The sequence below is a fragment of the Haemaphysalis longicornis genome, unplaced genomic scaffold, assembly GCF_048455015.1.
Source record: "Haemaphysalis longicornis isolate Haplotype H1 unplaced genomic scaffold, Haemaphysalis longicornis Haplotype H1 scaffold_3, whole genome shotgun sequence".
NCBI lineage: Eukaryota > Metazoa > Arthropoda > Arachnida > Ixodida > Ixodidae > Haemaphysalis > Haemaphysalis longicornis.
The window spans coordinates 51,858,716-51,882,354 of record NW_027526335.1 but is presented as its reverse complement, the minus strand read 5'-3'; the positions used below and the strand labels follow the sequence as shown (position 1 = coordinate 51,882,354).

The window sequence follows — 23,639 nt, the reverse complement described above, 5'->3', positions numbered from 1 at the left end:
TTTAATGCGATATGCATTGAGCATATACGAATACACGTGATGGCTATCTATAAAAATGAAGGGAGCTCACACTAACGCGTAAGACTTGAAGGTAGCGAAGCTGTCGCAACCTTCACGACCATCACGGAGATTTAAGTCCACGATCGCAGCCGATTTGCTTCTTCGCTGCCTCAACGATCTTTACTCCATCATTGTTGCTATAAGCGTGACCTTCCTTCATTTTTTTTTTTTTTTTTTTGAAGGGACAATCATTGGACATCACTTTGGAGGGACGTACGCTATGACATGTGTTTCTCGTTACGAACAAGTGTTGCCACGATAACGGCGAACGCTGGAGTTTGTTTTTTTTTAATTAAACTTGCGATCTGCTAAACAGCTCCGCTGTTAATAACATCATAACATCGTTGTAACGTCTTATAATGATTGTCGACGCGTTCTAAATGTGGCAATAAATGCTAATGAAATTACGATTACACACCACCCTTCTCCTACATGTTTCTCGCACGGAATGAAATGTGCGTATAAAGCGCGGCGATAATACCGTATCGGCTTGTGCCGAGGCTCCGACGGCGCTGTCGCGGCAATATCACGAGGCCTTCACCCCTGTCATTTCCATTCACGGCGAAATCAGGGCCGCGAAAGAGCCTCCCTCTTTGCGACGTGAGCCGTCAATCCGATCGACCATTCTTCTCGTCTGCTCGAGCGTCTGGCAGTCACCTCCGTGGGGCCCTTCCGCAGTCGCTCGCGGGCACGGACGACGATTCCTCGCGATATAAGGCTGAGAGGAATGAAGAAAGATGGAAAGAGGAGGAACTGGACAGAAGAAGAGAGGCATTTTGCGGTAATCCGATCCTCGTCGCCGCCCTTTTGAGGAGAGCTCGCTCGGGTCGGCCCCTATCTATCGCGGGCCTGGCTCGCGACGATAAGGGCTCTCCCGGCGCTGCTCTGAATGCGCTGTGGCACCGTCGAGGACGGGACTTCGGTCTCCTCGTCAATTGTGCTACGTTGCCGCTCTGCGCCGTGAGTCAGTGTTGGACGCGTGCTTGCTGAGATGTGTCACAACTTTAAACCGTCCGCCACGTCGCCGTTGGTTGTCCGCACCCTCCTTTACGATCATCGTCGCCTCCCTGCTGCTACTCTCGTCCGGCTCAGTGCTCTGGGACTTCTTTAGCCTGTCGTCTGAACCGATGGGATCTCGAAGCTCCGATGCCGCCCCGGCTGCCGATCGAGTTTAACGGCTCCCCTGCACTTGCCCGCGCGTCTCTTATCGGGGTCCGGTGTCGTCCGTTGGCCTTATAGCTGACGTGCCTTCGAAGAAAAAAAAGCCGAACTCGCCCATTGCAGCTGTTGTGAAAGTGCTTAGATGGCATTCGTTCGCCGATTGCCGCGTCCTTTGGCTTGAGAGCGAAGCCCTATCTGTCGTTTACTTTTCGGCGTGGAGTTCCGTTTCGACCTGGTGTTACGATGTGTGATCCGCTCGGCATAATGACGTTTGGTTGGAAGCCTAGCCGCTGAATGTGCCCGGTTGCGTGACGAACCATCCGAGTTAAATCTACTTAAAGAAGGGAATCACGTCCCCTGCACGCTCCAAAGGATAACTTTGCTCTCAGGTGAGCATTTTTCGGTTGTTAGAGTGTTGTCGGCGATCGCTAAGCTCTCCTTCAAAATACACCTCTCTGCCGGATCTTTTCTTTACGTTTTGTGCGTTAAGTCAAGTGAGCTTGACCCAGATCTTCTTTTATCGGGAGATTTGGCTTTTGCTGGTTATTAGAGGTTTGTGGCAATCACCAAACTCTCAGCAAGGGTAGTGACAGAAATTATTTATTGAGAAATCCTGCCCTTCATTTCGGCCAAATCATTCAACTGCCCATTAGCACTGGCCACGCGGATTTCATCAATGGTCACAATTGCACTAAACATTTCTTATTGTTTGTTTGTTTGTTTGTTTGTTTGTTTGTTTGTTTAACTAAACTGCTTGAGACATTTTTTTAAATTGTTCCGGCTGTTCGCGTCTAAAGATTCGCCCACTCACGAACAATCACTAATTGGTTATGTAGGAGGATCCAAAAGCGATGTAAAATGCAGGGAAATTGAACAGGCACACTGCAAATTTCCGACGAGACCAGATTCAAAGCACCAAACGCAAATGACATTGGAGATTTTTTTACCCGCAAAGTGTTCTCGAAGCGATGACTGCTATATTGGAACACGTCAAGCTTAACACCACACCTAGAGGGCCACCGCGGTGAAATAAAGTGCTGAGCCGCCCTCTATTTTAACAAAAGGTCTTCATTCCACAGATACTCAAAAAAATATAAGAAAGCAGCAGTCGATTCCCCCAAATCCTTCACCCCCGATTCCCAATCCCGACAGAATTGCAGCTTTGCTAGAGGAAGACGTGATTCATTCAGACTATGGCAGAAAGAATCTCGGTTCTTGGTATGACGCGGATGAACACGCTTCCAGGAAGGGTTAACTGGGACAAAGCTATTACGGATGATAAATGCCTCGCCCTGCTAGCGCTACCAGACATGATAGACCGATCGGACGTGGGGAAGCCAGATAGACCTTGTGCGGCCTGAAATCTGAGCCGATGTGTAGATGAAGCAAAAGGAAGCTGCGCCGCTTCCACGGAGAAAGATTTCTACTCTCCTCCTTCTTCGTGGCACCGTCTCTCCTCGTGGCCGCATCGAAGCCTGTTTATATATCGCCCACGTTTGCGGGACAGCTAGAGCGCGAGGTTGAACTGGGACGCACGTATCACGTTCGTTCGTTCTGGGTCAACTTCAGTTCGATGATTAATATAGTACCGGCAATAGTGTTGTGCTTGGTTTAACTGATTGTCCCATTGTTTGTAATACCAACCAAAGCAGGAAGAGGAGGACTGCGACTTCTGGAAGGTTGTGGCCTAAACGGCTGTATTTTCGCTTGATCGCAGAACGTCATGTACGCCTGGCGCGGCAGATAAATAAATAAATAAATGTGCCCATGCATGCGCCGCTTTCTGGCGTAATGGCGTACCGGCTGAGCACAAAAAAGAGCGTTGAATGGTGAGGTATTAAGCTGCTGCACAAGAGATCGATCGTTCGGTTCCTATTCACAGGTCCGGTAGTTTTCGTAGATCTCCTATGCTACTAATACGCAAACTGCCAACGAAGGAGGTATTTATTCTGGAATATCACGTACGCCTCCATACGTATGCGTCTGTACGCCACGGCAGCTAGTGATCATCATCTTCATCATCACCATCGCGATTTGTTCTTGCTGGCTGTTCGTATGAACGTCGCTTATTCTAACATACACAGTGGTATTCGCTTCCACGTGTGTCTTGGTTTTGTGCTGCCAATTATTCTAAAATATTTCAACTTGCCTGCGCTTCAGTTTAGTGTTGTTCGTAATACTGCCAAGAAATTTTACCTTGTTTTATTGGTTCCGAGTACCTAGGACAACCAATAGGGACATATAATTTTCCCCCCTAAATGGGGGATTTCACAGCATGCCCACAAGTGAGGCTATTTGATTCCATGTAATAAGAGCCTTCAAAATGATGGTTATGTTGATAAAGCTTTTTCCACTCATTTTGATCACGTTGTTCGCATAAAATGGCGTCCTGTCCGCCACTAGTTTAATTCCTCGTTTTAATGTCAAGAGAATCTAGTGTTTTTTACGGTGGAAAAAGAGGCATTAAAATTAAAATCCCCTAAATTGCCTAGCATGTAGCGCCCTAGTCACTGAGGCGCCCCCCCCCCCCCCCCTTCATCGAGCGGTCCTTTTTACTCAAGTGATCAGTAATCTAAGAAAACAAATAACGCGAAATGCTAGCCCTGCCTCCAGAGCGCCATGCCATCAGCGTGAGTAGTTGCCGACATATACGTGAATCAAAGATTTGAAATGCTAACACATTTCCTGAACGCACGGGGAAAAATGGGCAAATTTGATCGTCAAATTTGAGTTGGCCGTAACATCGGGGTCTGCCCAGAAAAAAATACGTAGCGTACGAATACGTACTGCTCGCTCTGTTCGCTTTCCATCTGCTGCTTTGCTTGGGGCGCCTGTAGTCGATTGGTAAGTCAGTACTGCGTCAGCGTGGGTATCTCGGGTTACCCGCGTACGGTGAGGAAGGCAGGCGTACAGGTTAAGTAGCGGGGAGTATCCCCGGCGTTGCAATACGCTGTAAGTATTGTCTAATTTTTAGCAGCGGAGCTGTTGTTCACTCCGTAAGTTCCGTGTTGCAGGAACGAAATACCAAGACAACGGAGAGGACTCGTCACCGCGTGCCTCGCGGCGACCGCCGAGCGTACCCGAAACGCGCAATGGCTTTGGCGAGAAAAAAAAAAAAGAACAAGCCATCGCTGTCGTCAAGCTCTACCGGGCATGTGATGCTTGGCATGAGGAACACGACGATATCGACGCATATGATGGTGACTACTACTACCACAGTGCGAAGCAACCACGGAACGTGTGACTAAACAATTTCAAACTTGCGCAGGTGCGTGGTGATGTGTATTTCAGTGCTCACGTAGAGAGAAACACTAGAGCTTCGTTATGGTTCAAGGCTTGCGCGAGTCAGTGCAAACTTCATCAGTTGAGCTGGCGGAAGTCTACAAAGCTGAGGACGGCTTTGCATCCGCCACTCGCCGTGAAGAAGAAGATTACTTCTTTGATGCATATTACGACGATTACTTGCACCGCAAATATGCAAGTAAACAATGATACTGAAATTTTACTATTCATGTGGCAATTCTCAACTACAACAGTTTTGCCCTTCAAGGCTTGCGCGTGAGTGCACGCTTCCCTGATTTTTTTGACCTCGAAAGAAAACGATGTATTTCCTTGTACAACATGGGGTAATTAAAAATCTGGCATGAGTTTCAAAGACACCAGTTCAGGAAGACAACAGTGTACAAATGCGACATGCTACGTAACGATGTAAGCTCCCCTGCATACGCTTACACGTCATGCCTTTGCGTATAACCGTTCAGAAAGGGAAAAAAATTACGCATCTCCACGAAGTGAATCATGACGAGTGGGCGAAGCACCGGGGATCGTTCTTACCGTAAATCACCCGTGAGAGTGCCTACTGCTGCTAAAACGATTTCCAATCCAATACAATTTAATTTAATCCAAACCAATCCAATCCAAATCCAATTCAATCCCATCCAATCCAATGCTCCTCGCGCATGCGCAGCACGTCTCTCTCTCTCTCTCTCTCTCTCTCTCTCTCTCTCTCTCTCTCTCTCTCTCTCTCTCTCTCTCTCTCTCTCTCTCTCTCTCTCTCTCTCTCTCTCTCTCGCTCTCTCTCTCTCTCTCTCTCTCTAACCTTTTGTGAGCCTTTTGTTTTGTTCTTGTTAACCTTTTGTGAACCTTTTGCTCACAGACGTTTCGATTTACACGGTGCTGTGCGCACTGTGCGTCTATCTCTCTCTCTCTGTCTCTAACCTTTTGTGAACCTTTTATTTTTTCTTGTTAACATTTCGTGAACCTTTTGTTCACAGATGTTTCGATTTACACGGTGCTGTGCCGTGAACACGGACGCCGGACGCCGGACAAGCCTCGACCTTAAGGTGCTCCGCCCCTAAAAGAGAGAGTGCTAACTGTAAACAGACGACGTAGGCCTAACGAAAGTACAAAATTCCAGATTCGTGCCACGATGGTATTTCTGTGCGAAAAATCAAACGCCAGGAGAGCGAGAAGTTTCTTGAAATTTCGGAGTAGCTACGCAGAACGCCCCCAGAGAATCTAGCCTGCAAATCAACTTACTGCTGAAAAATATAAAACAGAGGGGAAGGGGGGGGTGAGGGTGAAAAAAGCAGAACACTTGCAAAGAATACCGTTGGAAGTAGCGCGCCGAGCAGCGCGTTAACGTAAATATAACTCGTCCTCGTCCACTCGTTTGGCGCGGCACGTGTTGGACTTGTCCCGCCGCAGCAGAACCGTGGAATGACGAAGTTTCAAATGCCAAATTCCCTCCACGAGCTACGTCGAAGCTTCAAAGAGAAATTTAATGAAGTCAGAGGCAAAAAACAGTAACTTCCACGTCCAACGCACGTTAAAAGGGATGTTGGAATGCAATTGCCAGATACTCGCGGAAACAGCGTTATTCAGCCGTACTCCACTGGAAGCACACGCCATGAAGTCAGTCCCACCAACGCGGCGTTCTAAAACGGTGCGAGTCCGTAGTAAGGAAAAGCAAAAAAGGAATGTATAGTCGATCATTCGATTACAACGTAAGGGTACGCTAGTGTTGAAGTAAAGTCATTAAAAAGCCAGAAGTGGGCTTCAACAAAGCCAGTAAAAAAACAAAAAAAAAACGAGGAATTCAACTTGGCTTTAAATGAGTTCAAAACGTCGTCATCGCCGAAGAGACCAGAGGGATGAGAGGTCTTTATCCCCATTTTTTACCTCTCGTCCCCAGTGTGTGTTTTTTTTACCTCATTTCCTCGTGCGTATGTCCGCATTCTTTTCTTCGAGATGGTTCGCTGCGCGGCTGACGGGAAATTACGGCCTGTCCGTTATTTTTGTTTCGTCGAACATTCCAGGACGTTTCAAGGGCTTTTAGTGCGGGATCAAAGGGCCGACGAGACGATGACGGCTTCATGGGATTACATCTTCCCGAATGCGCCTCCCGCCCGCCCCCGGCCGCGGCCGTGCGTCGCTGCGTTTTCCAAGAGCTATATACGCTCCGAGTCGAGCATTATTGTTGTTGCTGGCTCGCAGCTATTTTTGTCTTCCTGTCTTTCGGCAGGCGTGGAAGCCCGATGCGAACGCTGTCATTAAAAGTTTGATTTCCGCAAGGAATTCCATTAGGCTACCCGATGGTACCGGCTATCTCTATGAGAAAAGGCCGCCTATTCGCACCCTTTTTATCCGCTGCTTCGACTGTTTGGCCGCCTTTGTGAGCGCGGCGCCTTTGACCTCGGGCTATATTAGCCCGCGGGACATCGCTTCTGACTAGGTGCAGTACCGATCGTATTTCGCGGGCATTTGGTGCCCCTGGCGATTTTTTCCTGTTTTTACATTGTTGAACATTAACTTCTCATTATGAAGGAACGGAGCCGATCTTTTCAGTGACGTAAGGTTGTTGACGTAAGACTGGAACTTGATGAATCATGTTTCATTTTATTTTCTTTCGAAGCTCGAGAAGAAATGTAACACCACGGGGGCACAATTTCAGAAGAAACTTTGTCAACGGACGTAATTACGATTGCGGTACGGTGCCCACTGATGAAGACTAAATGAGGGAGGGGCAGGCAGGAAGCTTCCGTGCATACGCAAATAACTTCCGGTCAACAAACAGCGGTGTTGTTGACATAACTACAGGCGACGTAATTATTTCTTTTCTAATATTCCAGCAGGCTGATGACACGGATATAGCAACATAATCACGGAAAAAACCTAGTCAGTGGGGTACTAATTTGCGAGGCCTGGCCAATAGGTGGCGCGAGCCGAATTTCGATGTATGAGAGAACTCGTTCTCTCAATGTTGACACTCTGCGAATCCGAGAACTCAACTCATCAGTACGTTTGCTCAATCAGCTGGTCGCCTTGCGCTCCGTTATCTCAGCTGTCTTTGTCAATGCCTTTTGTTTTTAGGCGAAAATGCCAGGACGTTTTCCGTCCCTTCATCTGCTTAGTCTGCAATGCATGCCTGATGGTCCATCGGGAAGATACCTCAAGGGTATTTTGTTGGTCATTATGGGGAAATTCATTCATTATCGCTGCAAAGTGGGATTGCATAGCGTGGACGTAACGGCGGAATGAATTCGAAGCGAATGGCTTTGTTTCTCGTAACGTTGCTTTTGTCGAGCCAGATTGAATGGCAATAATTTATTCCTTCTGTCACGCCTGCTTGTAGTACGAGCGTGAACTGCCGCCAAATCGAACGGGCAAAGCAGTGTTGCCTTTGTTTGAACACGTGCATATGAAAAACACAGAATACGCAAACTCGACGAGGTAATCCAGGTACAACGCAGGGAAACAGAAATAAAAACAGCACATCTTCGGTGTGATATTTTGTCTCTTTCTTCCGGGTTATCCTTACAGCACAGTGCGGCTTCCACCCCTGGAACAGCCCTGCTGTTTTTGCACACACGTAGCTCACGGCGTCTGGGCGTAAGGTTTCGTTGTTGGATGACATCGATTCCGTACTTCTTAACTTTGAAGAGGAGGAGCGTCCACAAGCTTTGACGGGTGGCATGATTTTGACTGAGATCGTAATCACGTGCAAACCCTCACACTCGGTCAAAAAGAGCAGGAAGTGAAAACAGGAAGCAACTTCCTTTTTTTTTCCGGCTCGCGACGAGGATCCTGATTGCGAAACGCGTCCAAGCGTAAATTGCATGGCTGGAAGAGATATATCTGCCCTGCTCGCACGTCGGCACCTTCTGAGTGGACACCCTCGGGCCAATGTGTTATTTCCCAGCTTTCTCTTTTCTTATTCTTTCATTTGGGCACGCGGGCTCGCACCGGAATAATTTCGGATGCACGGGAGTGCGGTCATTCATTTTCGTGGCAAGCCCCGGACACGTGCCGCGAGTTTGTCACGCCCCACGGGTTGCTGATGAAAACATTTGTTGCCGAAAGCATCGCTATGGTGGCGTTACATGGCGGGCTGCGAACATCAGTTGCTCGTGCACGTAGTTAATACTGACGCATTTGTCGGTGCTTCGTCTCGCCTCCATGGATAGAAGGCATAAAGACTGGGGGAAAAAAATACGCAAACTTTAGAACTAAAAAAAAAGGCGCACTTACTAGTATAGGGCTTTCCCTCAAAGAATTTCAGATGAATCTAAGAAACAGTCATTCGTCAAAGGGGAACTCCGTTTGAGTCAAGCTGGTATACAAGAATTCCAGAGGGTTTCAAAAAGAAAAATATTCGCTCGAGTAAACTTCGTTTTTAAAAAGCCTCGCTATAGCGTGTTGTAATGATGCTCTTTCTAATATTTAATGCACTATGTCTACTCCCTTGGCAGGCTCAATTTGTAATCTTGTATGCAACAGGCGTAGTTTTGCAAAGCTTATACAACATAGGAGAAAGCTTCAGAAACAAAAATATTCGCTCGAGCAAACTTCGTTTTTAAAAAGCCCCTCTCTAGCGTGTTGTGACGATGCTCTTTCTAATATTTAATGCACTATGTATACTCTCTGTGGAAGAGTCAATTTGTAATCTTCTATCCAACAGTCGTGGTTATGCAAGGCTTATACAACATGGTTCACTTAAGTCGCCGTGGTTCGGCTAATGTTGTACGCATTGACGAGTGGGAGTATGTGAGACACTGAGACCTAAAATAGTCTTAAACAGTTGTTGCTAAAAGTATATGTATTAGATGTGCGGTACTCTTCTTGATCTTCGTAAATGAACGAAAGACTTGATTGCAGCAGGAGGTCCACGGACCCGGCTGGGAAGGGATGAGGGATAGGGGAGGAAAAAAAAAAAAAGAAAACAAGCAGTTTTAGAAACACTGTATTCAAGCTCAAATAGATGCTTCAAAGTCTTCACAAAGTCGCTGTAGTGTCCGTAAAGTAGAGTAACACAAATAAGCCGACACTTGATAGTCTTTAAAGTCGGCCAGTCTCATAAAATGTCATAAGAAAAAACCCGCGTTTTATGCCGGTAACGGTTCGAAAATGTCATTAAAATTACTCGATGCTTCAGGAAATTCTTCCATCCCGTCAGCCGAGAAAATATGGTGGAGCTTGCGGTCTGTGGGCGAGTGAAACGGGGGGCTAGAGTTAGCAGTTTAGTATCTGCGATTTAGCTAACCATGCTGGGTGGAATCGAGCTTACCGTATGAGCGTCCATCAGTCCATCACAGACATTGTCAGCTTAACGGCTATGAATTCTGAGATATATTTTCAGTGATGACTGACGGAGAGAACGTTTGTAAATCTCGTTGTGCAATCACAGACACCGCTCGCTTAGATTACAAGCACAGTCGGTGGAGAACCCGCAGTTCCGATAGTGCGGGTTGAATCGAGCCGCGGAGGTTTTTAATGCTTATGCATTTCTACGAGGACTCAGCGAGGAAACCCCTCTGTCTTTGTGTAATGCTTGATGTGGCACACTTTCGTCGCGTAAAGAACCTTAATTCATTGTCAATAAACTTAAAATAACAATAATCCCCTAAGGTCCTCGTACTTTGGTATCCGACTCCTTATATTGTATTGCCCCCTGAAAAAACACAACGTCGTCCCGAGAATTCGTTTGTGTACCGTAGCAAAGCCGAATTTTAAGGTAATTCGTGCACAGTGTTTTGAATGGACTCGCGTGGTCTTATTAAGGCATTTAATAAAAGGCCATAGAGTTTTCTCTTGTTTTTTATACAACACCTTACAGCGGCCTTAACAAGCGCTCTAAGCAATATATTTGTGTAAAGTAGTGAAGCCGACTTTAAATTGTTTGGTGTAAAGGGCGTCCTGGGGATGCATGGGGTCCTTGAAGTATTTAATCAAAGTGACCAGGGCCTCCAAACTTGCATCCGAGATCCTTTGTATTGCTCTCTGGAAAACAAAATGTCTTTACAGCAATGATTTTGTGTATAGCTGTGAATTCGACCTTAAAGCGTCTGGCGTATACATTGCGTTTTGTAGGGATGCACGGGTTCTTACGGAGCTATTTCCTAAAATGCCACTGAGTGGTGGTGGTGGTGGTAAAAACATTTATTAAGGCTTTCTCTGTGAATGAGGTCACTAAATCCAGGGATCCATGAGTGATACTTTAATATAACACTTTTTAGATCGCCTCTCTCCGCCCGCCTCACCTTCAAATGTCTCGTGTCTCTCCTGCAACGCAATACTGCATAATAGTGAAGCCGACTTTAGATGGCACGGTTTATGTCAGGGCGGCTTACGCATTTATCCGGCAATTCCCCCTATGGAGTTTCTGCAAGCCTTTTTCTATCTTCAAGAGCGTGATTTTTTTCTTTGGAGGGTGACACAAATCGTAGATGTAAAGAAAGTTTGTTATATTCGTATATAAAAATATTGAAGAGCTACGCTCGGCAATACTGCATTACTTCAAGTTTTCAATTGCCTTAAGTACGGCATATGTTTCCGTTGCTTGCTCGTGCGGCGACGAAATGGAAATACCGTAGGTAAGCTCATTTATTTCCAAACCTCCAGTTTCCCATGAAAGCGCCGTGTTCCGCTCTCTCTTTTTTGTCGCTTCGGGTATCATCGTCTTTCGATTTGAATGGAAGAAGCTCGCTGAATGGCGCTAAAATGACGCGCTGTTGGTCCGCGAGTGGCTTTGATTCCATCTCTCTCCCGCACCTTTTCTATCTCCTACAACCCTCTCCCCTCGGTCTCCTCGTGCGATAAAACCGACTGACTGACGCCTGTATCGAGCCGGATCCGAAATGTGAGCAGCACCGCTCTGTATACCTGACGGGCGTAGCACAGAGCCGTTCTGGCGACTCCCCCCCGTTGCCTCGTTCGCCACACAATGGCCATTCGCGCGCCCACTGCTCGGCTGTCGACATAATGGATCACCACAGCGAACGCAAGAGGGTGGAGAAAAAGCTGGGGCGGAGGATGGCGGGCGAGTGGGCCACGGAATCTCCGTTAGGTGGCGTGCATTGCCAGGCATCGGTGGTGCCGCAGCTCTCCGGTTGTTCTAGCACGGTGCGCGGACTCTTTTCCCGCCAAAGCTTCCACCGGTGGGAAGCGATAACGCTGCCGGGTGCCGCTCAATGGCTTCGGACCCGTCCACTCTGCGCGAGCCAGTACGGGTGATATTACCAAGATAAGAAAGGCCCACCAACGCCCTGCGCGCCTCTGGTATTCCGGTCGGGTGACTGATCAGTTCGCACCTGGGTTGCCGACGTTTCCTGCTTTGGGCGTTTCCGGAGGTGCAATCTAGACGTCGATATTGCTAAGTGATAAGGTAGCCGCGCGGGCTTCGTTTTCCTGGAGTTGTTGGACGGGAAGGACAGCTGCGACTGATTCCATTTGCCGAACAGCGCCACCTATTGGAGCTTGGGCGTTAGGACACGTACGCCTGGGCCCCGGAGTTTCATATAGTGTGGGTTTCAGAGACATGCATGACTAAGGATCTTTATTTGGAGGGGCCGGGGTGGGGAGCGAGGCACATGTTAGCAAAACCTTAGCAGCCTATCGAGTTGAGAAGCAACGCCGGGACCCTGCATCATTATTTCTTATATTGTATCGTACTTGTAAATAAATCAGTCTGTTCGATAGCGTCACGTTCCCTATGCAGACAGTTTTGTTGCAAAACTTTAATTACATTCACTGTAAAGATGATGCTCGATGTGCCGTGCTACACAGGAATCGTTATCAAGGAGGGACGATGAAGAAAACGCTGATGTGGACGCGAGTATTTCGTTCCCACGCTTGCGCGACGCTTTCTTCCATCGTGTGTCTTCTATAAATAGCAGCCAGTATATAAATTTCTAAATGCACTTTGTAAATATCGCTCTTCCTCGCATCATTTGGTAGAGGTGCGGGGTACCGAAAATCCTTCACTGCCTTGATCTTGTCTAGGTCAGGGTGCACTCCATTAGCTTCGACGAGGTAGCCCAAGATGGTTAGTTCGCGCCTGGCGAATCGACATATCGCTGAGTTGAGTTGCAGGCTCGCCTTACGGAAAATAGCGAGACTTTGATTGTGCTACTGAGCACGAGGGCGCGGGTTCGATTCCTGGCCGTGTTGGCGGCTTTTCTGATGGAGTCGAAAAGCAAAAACGCCCGTGTGTTCGAGATTTCGGCACACGTTAAAGATCCCCAGGTGGCCCAAATTAATCCCGAGCCCTCCACTACGGCGCGCCTCACTGCCTGCGTTGAGTCGGCGCGTTAAACCCCACAATCAATCAATCAATCAATCAATCAATCAATCAATCAATCAATCAATCAATCAATCAATCAATCAATCAATCAATAAATAAATAAATAAATAAATAAATAAATAAATAAAAGCAAGGCTTTGAGACACGTTACAGAGATGCCGCTCGAACGAGGGAGAAAAGATAATGGCGTCATCGAAGTAGCAAAAGCAAGTGGACCATTTCGCTCCTCGCAAGAGAGAGAGAGAGAGAGAGAGAGAGAGAGAGAGTCTATCACGCGCTTAAAGGTGTCTTGCGCGTTGCACCGACCGAATGACATACCTGTAAGCTGATATAAGCGGTTCGGGGTGACAAAGGCGGAATTTTCTCAGTCCAGCTCGTCGACTGCAATCTGCCAGTAACCTAAGCGAAGGTCAATTGACGAGAAGTACTTGGCACTGTGTAGACAATCTAGAGCATCGTCATTTCTGAGAAGACGATAGCCAATCTTCCTGTTTACTCGGTTCAGGTCGCGGTAGTACCTACAGATCCCACTTTTAAAAACGTTCCACTACTTACGATGTTGTTTGTCTTGGTGTTTGCCTCGAAAAGCATGCAGCCATATTATGAGGCATCGTGCCAAAAAAGGCCACATGATCATCCAAAGGCATTACGACATACAGCGACATCTACTGATGTACGGCTACACAAGTAGGGTGATTTTACAAGGACAATATTCTATGCAGAGTACATCGTGCAATGGTCGCACATATGCTAGCTTCGCAGCGAATGCTGTCGAAAGACGATAGCTTTTTCGCTAACCCTCCCAGGTAACGCTCCCGTTCCGTAATGATGTTGTCGATTTTGTATTTCGTGGATTATCCAAAAATGGAGGTTTAGGTTTAACTTGTTGGCCGAGAGGACACAAGTTCGACGACACCGCAATGCCGGCAGCCAACTCGACAAGATATTTTACGCGCCGAAAACCCGCTTGCCGATGGTTATGCATCTCCACGGAGTTCCCGAGTATCGCCGCTTGTGATCCACCCATAAAGCATCACTGGTGATTACCAAGTGAAGACCGACGAGTGGGTCACCACAGACTTACTTGTGGGTGAAGGGGTCACCCACAATTCACAAACCATGTGACCCTACGGGTGAATCACTTGTGGTTCACTAGTAATTGTGGCTGACATGTTGCTGGTTTCTGACCACTGCACCGATAACTAGTGGGTGACTGGACGTCAGTAGCAATTTGGGGGTCATGTGTGATTGAGTTCAACCACGTGTCAGCGGCCGGTGGGCCATTGCTGGATCTCCACTGGTGATAGACCAGTGATCACCTATGGGTAGGTCACCCGAATTATAACTTAAAGCCGAACACTATACATACAAGGTTTATCGAAAAATTGTACTGTGAACAAGCACATTGAACCGATGGTATCCTCGAAATTGCTATTCGGTCGAATGATAAGTAATCTGTACGGTGTCTGTGACCCAACTTATTGCCGACTCTAGTGGTACCGCCTTCTGCCTTGATGTTCATCATCGGCCTCGTACAAGCGCGTAACTATTTCATTTGTTCGCCAAAGTCTACCTCTCCCATTGCACGTTGCTCAGTTTATTATAAGTGCTGTGACTTGTAATTCCACTGTATGTGTCATCACATACACGTGCGTTAAAGGGACACCGCAGGCAACGAGTAAGTTAATTTCAAACGAAAGTCTGACTTTCCACAGCCATTTTAGCGTTGATTCGGTGCCGAAAGATGCCTTAATTGCTGAGAGATCCCTACTCAAAAGCTGATTAAACGTGACGCAAACAGTGACTGCAACACTTGTTCGCGTCATAATAAACCGGAAATATTAGTGAGGCAGCGGTGATGCATAGCGGTATAGAAGCCACCGAATACAGCTCTACCACGTACCTAGCGGTTTGGTCGGTTTCTGTCAAATCAGTCTTTCTTTCCCGAACTCCCACATCCTTTGCATCTCCGGACCACCAAGAAAAGTGTTCCTTCGTGGCACCCGTGATCAGTATTGACGCTTAGTTGATGAGAAACATAGTGTCCTTTTGAGGCCCCGCGTATGCTGCCGCCAGACGTGTTAACCACTCCCGGTGCAAGTTGCGCGGTATAGGTGGTATTCACCGAAAAGTTTAGTTGTAAATTTATTCGCTTGGCAACACTGGAAACAGCCACGGACATGGCGCGGCTTGTGCGGCTGCGGCCGCATGCCGCAGAAGAAAAAAAGAACACAGGCGTGCGCCGTCTGCCGCGTTTCTACCGGATTCTCAACGGTGGTATCTACACAGATGTTATTAATCGCACTCACATTGGAGTCGAGGCATTACTTTGCGTTCGGTGGGGTCGAGTTCGGAACGTCCAGCACACGTCATGCGCTTAGCCTACATAAAACACAATATAAATACTTCGGACCCCAGAAAACTCGAAGATCCATAGCATAATTAACTCACTTTATTGATCGCACTGTTTTATGTTCAGAACGAACTCATGCGCACCATATTGCACCGCACGAACAGGGGCTTTCACTTAATCAAGCGTGAAGCACCTGGGTCCACAGAGCTGCTCTGGCGTTCGCCACTGCGTTAGCAGATAACGGCACAGAGTTCGACGTCCGGGAAAGCTGCCTTCGGGGTCTTGCGAAAAAGCTGCTTTCACAAACATGTGCAAGCTGCCTTTGGCCACTGACCCCTTCAGGTAAGGGGAAACGCGCTGCGAAAGTGTCGGCCCACGCTGATATATTCTGGGAGCCCGCAAGCTGGTCTTCTAATCAATACCTAAGAGCTAGATATCAGTATGTGTGGACACCGTAAACATACGGTCGTACTGCGTAGAGGCGGTCGATGCTGCAACCTTCGATTTGATTGGCGGGCCGCATTATCTATGTCAACTAATTGCTAGGTACATTGTGTTGTTCATCTCATTTAGCCTTTTATTTCATTGTTAGTGACTTCTTTAGTCGAGCCCTGATTCTTAAATACTCGATTAAAAGAAGAAGAAAAGAGAGAAAACAGCTAGCGCCGCTCGCGGCTGCCTTAGAAACTACAGCTGTGACGTCACATGGGTTTTCACTGCAGTTTGACGCTAAGTCAATCCTCAAAATTTTGACGAACACCCCTGGCCTTGGCACGTCACAGCTGACGCCATGAAGTCTAGGAAGACACTGCGAGCAAAACAGCGGCGAGAAAAGCGCGCGTAAATTGAAAGGGCAAGTTTTGTGTACTGTTCTAGGCGACACGGCTGTGCAGGGCTGGATGCAAGACGGGAAGCTTCGGTCGGAAAGAAGTGGTGCCAATTATTGTCAGGATGAGTGGCGTTTCATGCTACCTCTTTAAAACAGGAGCAGCGTCTTGAGAGGCGTGATAGAGCTCCTTACAGGAGGAGTCTGCGTTATCTGCAGGGCATTGGTACATTGAAGGGTTGTACTGGGCGCACTATCATATCCGCATCCCGTATCCGGGACGGAGACATGGGCACGCGAGCCTCAAATCTTTGACCAGAGCAGTATAAGACGTACTTCAAGAAAATAGCCAGTAAGATTGGCCGCACACAGTGCACAATTATTAACGTCATAGAGTTATTATGCAGTGTTATACCCGTGAACACGTGCACGAAAAATGACATTAAGTGCTTAAGGCCTTAAGAAACCGAATGGCATTATTTGGGCGGTCCGTGCTGCACGCCAAAACGCAACGGCATTGAGTGTGTTAGGCATGATGATGATACTCACCAAAAAAGAAACGCATTCATATTTTAGAAGTCATTAAAGCGGAGAAAAACTTCTTAGAAGGGTTAGAAATGTTTTTGTGAAATAAAACGAGTGTTTTCTGAACAAATGGTGTGAGCCGTTTCTAAAAGTGGCTTCACCACCTGCCGTCGGCTGCCAGCGGTAGCGAAATCCGAAATATTTAAAACAACAAGTAACATGACGTTCTGCCTTTTGCCACTGTTTTAGTGAACTTCGTCTTTTTTCAGAACTTCGCGACTAAGAGGGCACAAAAAATTACTCCCACCTCCCCTCGCGGGAACCCCTGTGTAGATGCGACGCATAGGGGGTTCCGTTGTTGTTTCCGTTAGGTTGATTCTCCCATCGCGTGAAACGTGCCGTGAACCCCCTGCCGCGGCTATGACGCAACGTGGCGCGGCTATGACGCAACACAATCCAACACAATCCACTTTAATCCAATCCAAGCCAATCCAATCCAATCCAATGCCCCTCGCGAGAGAGTGTTCGCTATCAGAGAGGAGAGGGGGTGAGCAGCTCCCGCGGCGAGGAGAATGGGGGAGGGGTGTGGACGGACAACGACGCCGTATGGAGGGACAAGGCGAGTGAATGAGATTCAGTCGCATCTAAAATCGTCTTATTTCGAAGTTCAGCTACGTTGCCGCGTCGATACTCCGGTGTTGAGAGTTTCGCTGGTTCCGTTTCGCGCCCAACGTGTTCAAGAGTAGCCAAGTTGAAGCGTTCGTGAAGGCGAATAAGTTGTGCGGAACACCTTAAAGCAAAAAATGACATTAGAGCTAATAACAATAGACTTTTGCGTGTAGCAGCGAATTAATGCCATTAAAACTTAATGGCATTAAAACGTAATGCCATTTAATGCCATTTGAGTCCACTTAATGTCATTTTTCGTGTTCGTGTGGCAGGGGTATTAACAACACTCTTCGGGGTGCCATTAAGCCGTGTTTCGCGGCCACTTCCGAGGGCTGTATTCCCGAGGGGGCCGAATCATGCGAGATTTTGCGCTATGCTCGCAACAAATCCCAACCATGTTTTCTCTCGGTTAGCTTTTCCTCACAGCAGGCATCCTGTACTGCACGTCAGATTTCGGCTGCGTATCGACTTCATTTCACTGATTTCTACGCTGCACCACAGGCTTGATTTCGCATTAGTCAGATTGAGAACGAGGTTCGCAACGGACGCGTCCAGTGTCCGTTCGTAGAGCTCGGAAATGCCCACAGCACGCGCCGCGGCTGGCTACAACTTCGCAACGTTGCCACGGCCTCCTTCCCTTGCGCTGCGCCTAACTGCGCGTCGCCCTAGACATCTCCGAGAGCCGGCAGCGCAGCACACCGCCGGTGCGGAACGCCCGGCGTCCCAGCGCGGGCGACGGCGGCCGCTTATCTTATCGCGGCACACCCGTCTCGGCTCCCGCTGGACGCTGCCCGAGAACCGAAGGGAAATATTCGACGACGGCCGGGGCCCTTATCGAAGTGGCCCTCTTCGCCGGCCCTCGGAGAGCCTCCCCGCCCCGTGCAAGCGAGCTCTTGGCCTTCCCCTGTTTGTTTCCTCCTGTTTTCATTTTGATGCCGCACCTGCTCCCTCGGCCCCGTCTGTTGCACTGCTTCTCCTTTCCCGCCGCGATCTTTGCCTCTTGGTTTACTCTTTAGTGTTCTTTCAACGGTGTTCGTTTGGCACCTCGCTTTTTTTAGTTTATTATCGGCGCCGTCCTTGAGTTTATTTTTGACTGCTCTCCAAGTTCGAGAGTGCCTCGCCGTCATCGGCCCCCTATCGGGACCATTTTCTCCCTGCACGCTAATTGCGCACCGCCCGTCTGCTGAGTATTGGTTGGAACGGAACGACGCCGGCAGTCGGGCTATACGCAGTGCAAACCATGGTGAACGTGAACCTTCTTGTCTTTGTTCCCTGGAAGATACCAGTAACGCAAGACTACTCGATCTGGGTCACACTTCACGCGATATTAAACTGCACGAGTATTCGTTCGCGAGCTTTGTTCTTTTTTATTTTTTGGTTTTCGCTTTCGTTCTCTGTGCCTGAATCGACAGAGCTAACATAGATGAACATCAAAGTCAAACTTTGGGTAAGCTCCGCCCGTCCATTTCCGCCGACTTGTCAAGGTCAACAATGGGATTGAGTGACCCAACTTTATAACAGTTCCACTTATAGTGAACTCACGCCCATTATGAACAAATGTTGAATAGACGTCAGGGCGAATGGAGGTTGTTTTTTTACAAACCGTTCTTCTACAGTACGGGTGCTGTGTGACTATGTGGTACTGTACGAATGAACTTTAACTGTTGCTTTGTGCTAATCGCTTATCTATCTCTATATATGCGTCGCTATCTCGTATTAGCTTTCCCTAGCGCTGTACGACGTTCATTGGTCTCCACTGGAACGCTGTTTACACTTGCAAGCTTTTCTTTCACCGGACTTCGTCCCAATGTGCACTTCGCTACTATCACTCGTGACTCTCTGTAGACTTTGACTGTGCCTTACACGATTACTCTCTAGCCATTGAAAGCCTACTGGCTTTAAATTTAAAACCTAAATTTAAATTAGGCATCTAATTTAAACATTTAAAGCCTAATGGCTTTAAATATATACGGCGCATTTATTACAACGCGTTTCTCCTTCATAACTCGCCGGCATGTTGTAGTCCAAAGGAAAGTACCGGCGTTCACCGGTACGCTGTTCCACGCTGAGTAAATGTAGCTTTCAAGCTGCGGATGCGAGGCAGTATTGACGTATCCAGCTTAATAAGAGTTTGCGTGGTTATAAGCAACTGTTATCAAGTGATTTTTATCATAGCGAGCTCCTGCCAGATAGCGGAAGTTCCTGGTAGGGAGTTGACTTCAAACAGATGACGATGTCCCAAAGTTAAACTGTTTATTTAGTCCGCGCTGGGACGAAGAGCTAACGCTCTTACAGCAAGCGTAGCTGCAAGAAAGAAATTCAAACAGTGAGCAGTCAGATGACAGCAATTAGGTTCGATCAATGTTCGCACTCGCATTCGTCTGGTTTATGGATAAGCACGGTCGAAAGCGGACTGTCGTCTGATCATAGGGATGGATACGCGTTGCGCTCAATAGGCGGTACAAAACAAGGAAGGCAAGAATGGTGCACGCCAATAAGGCGTGGCTTGTGCCAGATTTTGCGAAGAACTGTTCTTAGCTGTTGTGCGGAAGGCCGGTTATACCCGGCCCTAGAAAGTTGGGACGTGCCTGCATACGCGTGGGCTGCTGGGCGTGCTTGACTCAGACACTCCTGGACTCGTTGACCCCGCCGCTCGATAGCGGAGCCCTATTTTTAAATGCAGAGCATTTCTTTAACTCACGATGTCACCCGTTCTGGTTGTCCATCGTAGTCCGCACCCCTCCCCCTACACTATATAAAAAAAAATAATACTTACCGGCGCCTGGTTGCGATCCCACGACCCTGCGGGCGAAACGCAAGGTACATGGTGCTCTACCCACTGCGCCACAAAGCCGACACAGAATGGAGGGCTACGAACGCGCCTTATATCCTTGACTCACCCCTCCCCCTACACTATATAAAAAAAATAATACTTTCCGGCGCCTGGTTTCGATCCCACGACCCTGCGGGCGGAACGCAAGGTACATGGTGCTCTACCCACTGCGCCACAAAGACGGCACAGAATGGAGAGCTACGAACGCGCCTTATATCCTTGACTCATTCAAACTACGTCAAGAAGCTGCTGATACAGCAGCAGCAAGAACAAGAACAACTTCAACAATGACGTCTCCCATCGACTCCCTCGAATGGGGGGACAAACTCAACCAGAGGCATCTAGACGTCGACGACGCAACAACAACAGCCAGAGAAGAAAAGAGAGAGAAGAGAAGAGGAGAATAATAATCATACCCACCTGCTAATAAATGATGTCACGTGACCACGTAATTACGTCTCCTCATTTAATTACAATACAACAACCAACAGCAACAACTGCAACAACATTAACGTAACGCAAACTACTTAACGTCGTGCGCCCCCGGAAATGCTCTGCATTTGATCGTGCCCCTCACGAGGGGGATGTTTTTTCTCCTACCACTTCGCTTTGATATATGAATGTGAACCGCGGCTTTTCTTTTGAAGCACGCAAGAAAGGCTTAACAGTTACACTTACAGTTGGCGGGAGTATACAGCGGCGACGTAATACGATCGAAGGGGACGTAATTTGCTTTGAAAGGTACGCTGCTTAGAACAACGGTCACGGCTGCTATCTACAACCGCAGATGCGCGAGACGTTCCGGCAAGCGGTGAGAAACGAGTAATGAGCGTCGTTTTGAAGACTGAGAGTTAAGTCCTTATGACAAAAACAGCCCAATTAAATTATGCCTGATTATAAAGACGTCGTAATGGCCAAAGCCGTATGTGATCAATTTCCTATAATGCATATGTATTAGAAAGTGGGTTACAATCCTTCTTAGCGACCATGCGCACCCTGTCGAAGCCCACCTTAAGTACCTCGCTTAAAAAATACGATGCCAAGAATACAATGTAGAGCTGCCTCCCTCTCAAAACAGGCCCCAAAATCTTTGGGGCCCCTCGAAAGAAAGAGGCCCCGAAAACTTGCAAAACTAGAGTGAAATATGCTTCATATAAAAAAGGACCACTCTGTCCATGTTTCAGCGCCACCTGTTAGTGAACAGTGTAGACTGCATAGACTTTCTTACAAGAAACTCTGTGGTAGACTGCAGGTGACACTGCGAGGGCTGCCGTTTCTCCGCTCCCCGTACGGGAAAATTTCGCCACCGTATTATCGTGCTGTGATTTTTATCCACCAATGCCCCTCGCTATACGCAGACCGTGACCCCTAGGCCGCAATATCCGTGTGCCGATACAGCCATTCCCGTTATCGTATATTGAAGTCATATATCACTCCTCGCGCGTTCAAGCGAAGCTATCGATGACGGTAGACTGCTCGGCCACGTCGCCGTTATCAGGACGTAAAGGGAACGATATCAAAAATATATACGGTGCGTTATGCAATCCACGCGTGGCCGGGTGGCAGGGGGAATGCGATCGCACGACAGGCATCGAACAATATCGCTACTATGGCTCGGAGGGAGCAGTCATTTGCGAAGCCAATAGAAAAAAAAAAGAGTACGAATGAAAAGAAAGCGGGCGACTGTGATAAGGATAGTGGCAGCGCGCCATTTTTCGCGAAAAACGTCGATATGAGGCTCTGGAATTTGCTGAAGACGTCAGTCGTGCGGGAATGCTGCAGCGCTGTGCGCATGGACGATTTATTGCGAAGCTCCGCGCAGGGGCGGTTCATGCATGCGCGCTGCATTACTCAGTCTATCGGCACTCTGCGGTGTTGCAACTCTGTCCCGAAGTGGGATACGCACTCGACCTCTTGGCAGCTCTTCCGTCTGCCGTAAGAACGGCCAAACGTCGTCGATCTATCGCCGTGAATTTCTAACCCGCCGTCTTATCCAGATCGCTCGCTAGAGTGCGGACAACTGACGATAAATGGAAGTTGGGCCAACGCTGCCACTTGTAACCAGATGGGCACGAAGATATTTAGCGATGCTGAAGCCATTGGCGATTCCCTCTAAAACTGACTCCCTTTTCGTCATCTGAGCACGGCGGCAAGAACAGCGTAGTTAAAGATCAGACAACACTTGTTCCGCAAAATAACTCTAGACGATCTGCTCAGTCAATCTCTTTGGTATAGCTGTCAAAACGTAGTCACACAAGACTAGAAAAAATGAGTTAGTTTGTGTGATTTGTTGCCCTTGAGTTCCAAGGCAGCAGACATTATTATCATTCTTTTCATCTCCCTTTTAGCTTCAGATGTCTCTAAACAGGGTCAGTGATATTTTATAATTATCAGTGCCAACGTGTGATGAAAGAAACGTGGCTTACATGAGGTCGTTGCTACTGGCCAATTCGACGCTCACTTTCTTGGAACACTGAATTCACCGCCTTCTCAAAACAGAATAAATGCCGCCTTTAAACTTTGCTATCTGCGCAAAGCGCCGTATTCACGCATCAAACCGATCGGTGGTGAGCAGACGCAAGTCAGCATTGCGGTGGGAATCACCTAATAACGAAACCATGCGCGGCCTCGCCAGAAGGGCTTGTTTAATGGACAGCTACAAGCCGTTTTATCCAAAATGGCATCACTGCATTCTGTTCTGTTGACAGTAGATAAACGGTGCACAATATCGTTACAAAACATTTAGTAGGTTCACTACAAAGAGGACATTAGTCGCGCTTTGCCAAAATTGGTATCAATATTGTGTGTTTTTGCGGGTTTCAATGGGATAGCGCCAGCCGAGTAGACTGCTGTAAAATCCTCCTGTTGCTTAATGTCTCTGCACAGGACTTTATGTATTGTTTCATATGAGCGTGTGTTACCGCGTTTTGTCTTCGAGGTTGTATCAATCTGTTGTTTTTAGAGGACGCTATCTAATTGTGGCTGTGAAAAAAGTAGCAGGACTCTTCTTACCTGTATGCAAAACATTTATTCCGTGGACAGCAGGTTTCAAAACAAATTAACCACGGTTAATTCCCGTATGCGAAGATTTTGTCCTAACACTAATTCGGTGACTACGATAAAATGCTCGTCCCCATGGCCCTGTATTCAGCGACATACGCTTATCTCCCGTCAGTTTTTCTTTTTCCTATCTATTGCCCATCACCCGATTAATGCTCTGAAAAATAGCAAGGAAAGAGCTGCCACCTTGAGATAAGCCGATGAAGTCTCTGGGGATTAGGTTGGAGATTCGACCACGGTGTTTCCGAAGTGACCAACGAACCGACATCGTCCTCAAATCGCTCCAGAAACCCCGAGAGCAAAACATCCACGCGAGAGCAGTTTCGTCACCGACCGACGGTAAACGGGCTCGACGCTGTCTTGGATTCGAGGGGCTCTTCGTGCGTGTCTCCTTTTCAGGCGTGAAAACTGCTCTCTGGGATGAACGCGATAGCCATGAAACTATTGCACCACACCGCCGGTGGTCGGTTGGGCAACGTTGCTTCTTATCCTCTTTCGCTGGCTGCACTTCTCGAGCGGCGAGAGTTTAAACATTTATACTTCGGCTTCTCCCATTTCTTCTGATTTATAA

General features: G+C 47.8%; 1 protein-coding gene across 1 annotated transcript in view; it reads left to right on the top strand.

The window, feature by feature from the left end:
- The first annotated feature begins 690 nt into the window (after positions 1–690).
- LOC144174458 (uncharacterized) overlaps positions 691–23,639 on the top strand; it is a 113,520-nt gene continuing 90,571 nt past the window's right edge. Inside the window, exon 1 of the mRNA XM_077703178.1 lies at positions 691–1,610. The gene's annotated coding sequence lies outside the window, so the exon portion shown is untranslated. The remainder of the gene's footprint in view (positions 1,611–23,639) is intronic.